The following is an 8,579-nucleotide window of genomic DNA, read 5'->3' on the forward strand; positions in this document are numbered from 1 at the left end:
TTAATTTTTTACGCAAACCATAATTCTCTCTCTCTCTCTAGTTTTAATTTCCTACGTACATTTTTCTCTCTCTATCTCTCTCTTTCATTTCCTACACGCACACACACTTCTCTCTTTCTCTTTCTCTCTCTCTCTCTCTCTCTCTCTCTCTCTCTCTCTCTCTCTCTCTCTCTCTCTCTCTCTTTCCTACACACACACACACTTCTCTCTCCCTCTCTCTCTCTCTTTCCTACACACACACATACACACCGTTCTCTCTCTCTCTCTCTCTTTCCTACACAAACACACACACACCGCTCTCTCTCTCTCTCTCTCTCTCTCTCTCTCTCTCTCTCTCTCTCTCTCTCTCTCTCTCTCTCTCTCTCTCTTTCCTACATACACACACACATACACACCGCTCTCTCTCTCTCTCTCTCTCTTTCCTACACACACACACACACACACACACGATGTGGAGAGAGAGAGAGAGAGAGAGAGAGAGAGAGAGAGAGAGAGGGGTTGGGGGGGGGGGGGGGAGGGTGCCATAATACCTGCTGCGCAGGTTTCGGCCAAGATCTGAGAACGTGCGCATTGAGGGCGAAAATGGCCCCTGCGCGCGGGTTCGCCTTTTCCCCCCGCAAATTTTTAGCGTCGATATGTGCGTCGATATACGTGTGGAAAATTTTACCTTTCTACACGTATTTCCACGTCCATATCGATGCGCATATCGAGGGAGTGTAAGAACGTCGATATGGATGTGGAAAGGTACGGGCGTCGATATATAGGGCGTCGATAACTTTGGGTTATGCTGTAGTGATAGGAAGGCTTAAAAATGGAGAAATCCGACAAAAAAAACAATAAAGCTGTGTTTTTCAAGGGATCTTCTTAATTAGGATTTTCACTTTGGCCGCGGCGGACGTCCATAGCATAGCTCTCAAGTATCAACATAAAATTATCGATACAGGGGAGGTGACTCGGATGAGGCATGGAAACTCACTAGGGTGTCAATCCTAATGAAGTGAACTCAAAGAGATGCAACTACTAACTCTACAAGAAAATCAATCGTACTAAAGCCAAGTAATCTGCCTATGTCCTTCTACACAACTCTACAGTCATCGCGCCCGTTCACTATGCAAATCATATCGGAATCGCACGAAACTTGAAGGGAAGCTGCAGGGGACTATTAGGAACATATCCTATCACTCCACAGCATTATGGAGAGGTACAACGATTGCGATCGTTCGTCCCACATTACACAAAACCAGTAAACGGATGATCCTAAAGGTTCGTTTTAGGGTCCCTAAAGCCTCTCCTAGGGTCAAAACAACATAAAATACGCATGTAAACACTCAAAACGTCGATTTAAGGCTTAAACGGATGCGTTTGAAACCTTCCCCGAATATTGAATGCTTACACTTGAATGAAAGAGCAGAGTAAGAGGAACACAATGCAAGAAACAAAACTGAATTTGGATTACCGTAGCCCCAGAAGCGATGATTACAAGTTGGAGCAAAGAGGTAGCTCTCTGTAAGTAACGCAGTAGTCCCTTATCTTCAAAAAATAATCTCCCCTTTCCCACTGACCTTAGTGTATTATATACCTAGGGCTTTCTAAAGTGGCCGGCGGCCAACTTCTCATGGACCTTTACATACATCATTGGAAAAATTACATCTTTGACTCAGACTTGACATAGGCGATTGTCATTAGACTTTTCCAGGGTTTGATGTATTAAACATCGGAAAAATAATGTGACCACATCAAAACTTTGGCCGGTTGACCCAACGGGCGCCTTGGCTAGGTGGGCACTTGTATGTTGTTATCACCTCCAAACAATGACACAAAGCGTGGTAGCCGCAGTATGTGGCGTACTCTACCTCCTGTGCCGTCGGTACAGGACCACAGTCTTTCGTCTACATTAAGACACAACCAAAGACTTATTATTTTTTGCATTCAATAATACTACCTTTAAAAGTTATAATTTGAACGGTCTGTACTCACAAATGTGGCCACAAATCCATCCCATCCCATCCGCCCTAGTCTAGATGTGTGATGTAAAGCTACTCTCTTTCGTGCTGCATCCTACGTAAATTTGAATAAACAAAATAACATAGATTAGAGAAAAGTTAGAGTCAATCTATGAAAGTTCATATTAATTCTAATATATATTACCGAAGGCACACACCTTTTGTTGGGGAAAATTAATGCGTAGGCGCATCTCCTTGCGGAAGAATTGCCAAGCCTCCATGAAAATGGTTGCCTTTCTCTTGTTTCACGAAACCATACAATAGCACTTGTTTATTTTTTAAATTACAATAAGCATCAGAATATACCATATAGCTTATTAGACTTCAATGTTTTGTTACTTTTATTGAACTTTTTATTTTGGTCATTTGATAAACCATGTTTTTATGGTAATTGAGATCCAAATTTGGATAAATCAGAGGGTACACCACCACCTACTACTAGCGGTAGCGGGGGTGCATAGAATTTTGGTAGTGCACATGAACCCATTTATGATGATTTCTACTACGATGAGCCTATTATATGGTGGTGTTCTTGTTGTTGTGGCACATATTGCAGGCCACAACGGGAGTGCTTTTCACATTAGATGACTTATGGTAATTTTGAGCAAGCACCACCACCTGAGGAGCGGCATCAGCCTATGGTATATTGTTTATCTCCCTTTGTTTGATATTGGAATTTTAAAAATCAAAGATTGATATATATAATGTAACTCGATTATATATGTAGGTATCTTCACTTGATGACGAGGATGACTTTATTATTAGTGATGCACATGTCTCTTGCACACGACACGGACAGGCCATTTGTCAGTTGCAACTTGAGGTTTCTCGACATCCTCTACTTCCTCCATTGGAGGCTGAGATGGGTGGAGATCATCCGTTGCCTACTCATTTACAGGATCTAGTACAGACCTACGAGCATAGACAATACAAAGGCTGGTAGGGAGGACCACTTCCTTCAGATGGAGTGATTTTTGGTTTTTGGGGCAATCGCTACATGATTGCTCCGTCCACCATCAGTGGAGCGGGATGAGGCCTCTTTATTGCATAGGATTTGCATGTGGCCCCTCATTCAGAGGTCACCCTTATGTCTTTTTGTGGACCTATATATAGATGGAGTCCATGGCATCAGCTTACTCGCTACATCCAGAGCATGACTACTTATGGATTATGTCTCAATTCAGCCTCTCTTTCTACTGGAGGTATTGCACATGCAGAAGCCCAAAGACTCTATGTGATGGAAGACCTTACTCTCAAGGAAACATAGCAAGTTAATCAATAGTAGTCAAGGGAGAAGTGAAGGAACCAGTTGCACGTTTGCGGAGTGTGAGCATGGTCATGAACCAAGACATATGAGTAGGGATGTACCAAGATATATAGTTGTCCATGATATTAAATCATTACGTGCTGGTGATGAATTACTAGTCAATTATGGATGGCGTAGACCTCCACGTGCACCCTTAGCAAATAAGGGTTGAGAGCTCATTGTATACAATTCCTAATGTTACTTAGAACTCTTGTACCCTAATTCTACACTTTAATTTGCATTACGTTCCGTACTGTCGCTAATTTAATTTGATTTTGTTATTTGCTAGAAGAATCATGAGCCAGAGCTAGATCATTGGAGATCTTGAAGAGGTTGTAGGCTTCAGTGAGATTGCGCAGGGTGTGAGCTTGATGCCGATAGAGGTGAGAGCGTTTTTTCAAATTCCAGTCCGTCTCGTCCTCAGCCTCATCGTTGTCGACATCATTGGCAAGTCCATAGCATTGTAGAGATTGTGCAATCAATAGTAGAGCCATAGAGAGTGGGGCCTTCGGAGGAGGGTTTGACAAATTTTTTGGTGTCGTATTCTTCTCTCTCTATCTCTCAATTTCAGCACCTTCATGCACAGTGTTTACCACTTTGTTTGTGTCCACTTGCACTCTCTCATTAAAGGAACGGAAGGCTCTCCCTTCCGTAAGCAAAAGGAACCTTGAGAATGATTGGATCACTCATCTTGAGCAAAATTCAACTCTCATTTCCGCTACACCTAACAGCCACATTCTCCATACCCATTAGCAAGCACCATATGCAACACATGGTTGCGACATTTGGCATATGACATGTCAAAGACAACTTTATGCCTCAACGCTTCTGTATGAGCCCATTTGACAAAGTTGTCTCACCCATGTAAAGTTCTTGGAGCAACACCACATGGATTAAAGGTGCCTAATGCACGATATGTATGGGCATTACAATGAGACTAATGTTGACATTACTTCAAAGAAGGTTTTGTTGTGGACAGGGTTCTAGAAGCAAACAAAGATGGTTTGCAAGACGAGGTTCAAGATGACACATGTCATGAGGGATTGAAAAGTGCAATAGAACCTTACAATGAGGACAGTAGACATGCTTGCAAAGGATTGGGGATTTTAAAGCATGACATAGGTTTTCACTATCTACAGATGCCTATCATATGCTATAAGGATAGAGGGGGTGATGATGTTCCCTTGCAAATTAACGTGAGATCCAGGAGGTTGCAACTCATGCTAAATGAAGAAGGATGTAATCTCAACTATAAGTTTGGGAAGTTTCTTATAGCTCCTTTTGATCTAGGTGGAGCTCAATGAAAGAGTAAGCTACATGAGAGATTTGATGGTTTGTGGTGGAATGCAACACGAGCTTATAACCGTAGGCAGATGTTGACAAAATGAAGAGGATCTTCATGTATTCTTGGAAAGGACTCAACCTAAGCTATATGCTGTTTTTGGAAGCATTATAGTTGATGCTCATGCTTCGGCTTTCACTTCTGATTCCGCTACCTACTCTCACATGGTATCAGACGCGGCGGTTCTTCTCCTAATCCAGCCATCCCTTGCTGATTGCTTTTGTCACAAAGAACTCCCTCAAAACTGAGATCACTCCCCCTTGGTGACTGTGTTTTCTACGAACAGCCAGTTCTCACCTCTCAGGCTGCATTTTTAGTGCTATGGAGCCATCAATCATCGCTCGTCCCTTGTTTTTCATCCTCAAAGGTATTGCCCTAGATCATCCCTAAGATCATGTTCTTGGCGGCCAACACACAAGCCTTGCCTCATCTGCACTTTTGCGTTAAATCTCAGCCCTTGGGTTAATCGCATATGTGCACTAGTTCAACAAAAGGATGCTTACTTTGGAGTGCATGAAGGAGGACCCACAATTGGAGAGGCAAAAAGCAGCCCCGTCAAGCAACACAAGGAACCTGCGTTTTTAGCCTGGAGAGGGGAATGTTGGGATTTCTACCTCTGATCTTGCCTTCAACTTCCCGGTTTTGCATCCGGTGCATTGTTGGCTTCTATCCTCTTCACACGATATTGTTTCCAGCCATAAAACCTTGCTATTTTTTCTCTGTTTTTAGCCCTCCGATGGCTGTGGTATGAGAGATCCACACCCCATCAAGCCTCTTGTTTGCTTGGACATCTATCGGGGGAGAACGGGCCCGCTGAAATCTGCATTATAGCAGCATTTATAGCCCCTTGGAGTTGGAGTTTTGGGTGGACAATAGTACCTTGGCTTGTGTTTTCCATAGAGGATGATGCTACCTCCTGGTAGGACATCATCCACTGGTGTTCATTGCGGTCTTCTGTTGACTGCTCCAGCACACGGTGGCTTCGACATCCGCTTGAGTAGATATGTATGCTAGGTTCAGTTGTAGCAGCATGAAGACTATGAAATTTTTGGTGAGCTATCCTGCCATAAAGGTAACCTTCACAAAGCTGTCAATCAAGGCAAAAGGTGGTGCTATAGGCAAGACAATGTTTGACAATATGTTTCGTAGATGCACGGGTTGTAAGGTGCACCGGCACAAATGTTGAAATTTGCTCAAGATGAGTTATCCGAGCTGTGCTCACGGTTCCTTTTTCTTAGGGAAGGAAGAGCCTTCCCTGCTTTAATGAGAGAGTGCAAGTGATCACAAACAAAGTGAATGGACACTGTGCGTGAAGGTGCTGGAAAACGGTGAACCTGATGCTAAAATTGTTGTTGTTGCAAAAATGAAAAGTGCAGGGGCTGATTTTCTTTACAAAAACTGACTCTGCTACTTTGGGACACGCTACAGAGGATGGCTAAAGTCGTTGGCTTCCCATGCTAAAAATGCTAGGCTTCTAGGATGGAAACGCCAGGTTCTTGGGGTAGTCTTGCTAAAGAAGGTGCCTGTTGAGCAATGCTCCTGCTGCCTCTTCTTTGACAAAGTGCTAGTGCTAGGTTTCTTGAGATACTTGATTATAAAAATTTCCCTACCTAGTTCCCAACAAAAGTCACTTAAAAATAATAAGTGAAAAATGTCAAAAATAGGCAAAATAGGTCTAATGCACTGGAAAATGCTCCTGATAGGTTTTGATGGAAATCTAATGGTCATGTTGTGTGCAACTAGAGGATATGCATCCACTCTAAGTGTCTCGACATGCATGATCTATGAACAGAATCACAAATGTGCCAGATCACTTCCTATTCTAGATTGACTTGACTGAACTGAACCCTGGTCATGCTCTAGCTTGTCCCCACAGACACATAGGGTTGGATGTGTCACGTGACAGGGAGGACGGGCTTTCTTGCCATGTTCATGTCCATGGAGACTCTTCACTTATGTTCACGTGGGTTTTGCTTCCAGAGTAAGGCCAATTTGATTAGTCTTAGCTTTTCCTGTAGTAGCTGATGCAGGATCATGAGCTGGAGTTAGATTGTTGGCGATCTCGTAGAGGTTATAGGCTTCAGTGAGATCGCGCAAGGTGCGATCTTGATGCCAATAGAGGTGAGAGCATTTTTTCAGATTCCAGCCCATCTCATCGCCGTTGACAACATCGGCAAGTCCATAGAATTGTAGAGATTGTGCAATCAATAATAGATCATTCTCGCCATAAAGAGTGGGGCCTTCGAAGGAGGGTGTGACAAATTTTTTGGTGTCTTATTCTTCTCTCTCTATCTTTCAGTCTCAGCACCTTCATGCACAGTGTTTACCACTTTGTTTGTGTCCACTTGCACTATCTCATTAAAGGAACGGAAGGCTCTCCCTTCAGTAAGTAAAAGGAACCCTGAGCACGATTGGATGACTCATCTTGAGCAAAGTTCAACTCTCATTTCCATTGCACCTAACAACCACATTTGCCATACCCATTAGCAAGCACCATGTGCAACACATGGTTGCCACATTCAGCATATGACATGTCAAAGAAAACTTTATGCCTCAACGCTTCTATATGAGCAAAGCTTACAAAGTTCTCTCACCCATGTAAAGTTCTTGGAGAAACACCACATGGCTTAAAGGTGCTTAATGAAAAATCAGCCATATTCGGCAATAACATTGTGTCCGATCAGCAGGATATGTATGAGCATTGCAATGAGCCTAATGTTGACATTACTTCAAAGAAGCTAGATGAAGATTTTGTCGTGGACAAGGTTCTAGAAGCAAACAAAGATGGTTTGCAAGACCAGGTTCAAGACAACACATGTCATGAGGGATCTGAAAGTGCAATAGAACCTTCAATGAGGAGAGTAGACATGCTTGCAAAGGATTGGGGATTTTAAAGCATGCTATAGGGTTTGATTGTCTAGATTTGCCTATCATATGTTGTAAAGATAGAGGGGGTGACGATGTTCCGTTGCAAATTAATGTCAGATCCAGGAGGTTGTAGCTCATGTATGATCTCAACTATAAGTTTGGAAAGTTTCTTATAACTCCTTTTGATCCAGATGGAGCTCAATGCAAGAGTAAGCTACATGAGTGATTTGATGGTTTGTGGTCGAATGCAGCACGAGCTTATAATCGTATGGTAGATGTAGAAAAGATGAAGCATATCTTCATGTATTCCTGGAAAGGACTCAAACTAATGTCAGATCCAAGAGGTTGCAGCTCATGTATGATCTCAACTATAAGTTTGGAAAGTTTCTTATAACTCCTTTTGATCCAAGTGGAGCTCAATGCAAGAGTAAGCTACATGAGTGATTTGATGGTTTGTGGTCGAATGCAGCACGAGCTTATAATCATATGGTAGATGTAGAAAAAATGAAGCATATCTTCATGTATTCTTGGAAAGGACTCAAACTAAGCTATATGATGTTGTTGGTAGCATTATAGTTGATGCTCATGCTTCCGCTTCTGCTTCTAGTGCCCGCTCTCACATGGTATCAGACGTTGAGGTTCTTCTCCTAAGCCATTGATCCCCTATTGATTGCTTCCATCACCAAGAACTCCCTCAAAATTGAGATCGCTCTCCCTTGGTGGTTGCTTTCTGCAAACAGACAGTCTTTTCAACTCTCAGGCTGCATTTTTAGTGTTATGGAACTAGATCATCCATCACCATTTCCTTCTCTCTCATCCCCAAAGGGATTGCCCCAGATCAGCCCTAAAATCTTGTTCTTGGCGGCCAACACACAAGCCTTGCCTAATTTGCATCTTTGCCTTAACTCTCAGCCCTTGTGTTCATTGCATACAGGCACCAGTTCCACGAAAGGACACTTCTTCTGGAGCACGTGAAGGAGGACCCACATTTGGAGAGGGGAAAAGCATGGAGAACAAGATCTTAGGGTTGGAGGGGAGGATGTTGGGCTTTCTACCTCTG

General features: G+C 42.9%; 2 pseudogenes; both read left to right on the forward strand.

Moving 5' to 3' along the window:
- Nucleotides 1-4,215: 4,215 nt before the first annotated feature.
- On the forward strand, nucleotides 4,216-4,765 carry LOC147449987 (uncharacterized; annotated as a pseudogene).
- A 622-nt stretch (nucleotides 4,766-5,387) lies between these two features.
- On the forward strand, nucleotides 5,388-8,095 carry LOC147449988 (uncharacterized; annotated as a pseudogene).
- The last annotated feature ends 484 nt before the right edge of the window (nucleotides 8,096-8,579 follow it).

The sequence above is a fragment of the Adiantum capillus-veneris genome, chromosome 10 (genome assembly GCF_014529385.1).
Source record: "Adiantum capillus-veneris isolate H3 chromosome 10, ASM1452938v2, whole genome shotgun sequence".
In the NCBI taxonomy this organism is placed as follows: Eukaryota; Viridiplantae; Streptophyta; class Polypodiopsida; order Polypodiales; family Pteridaceae; genus Adiantum; species Adiantum capillus-veneris.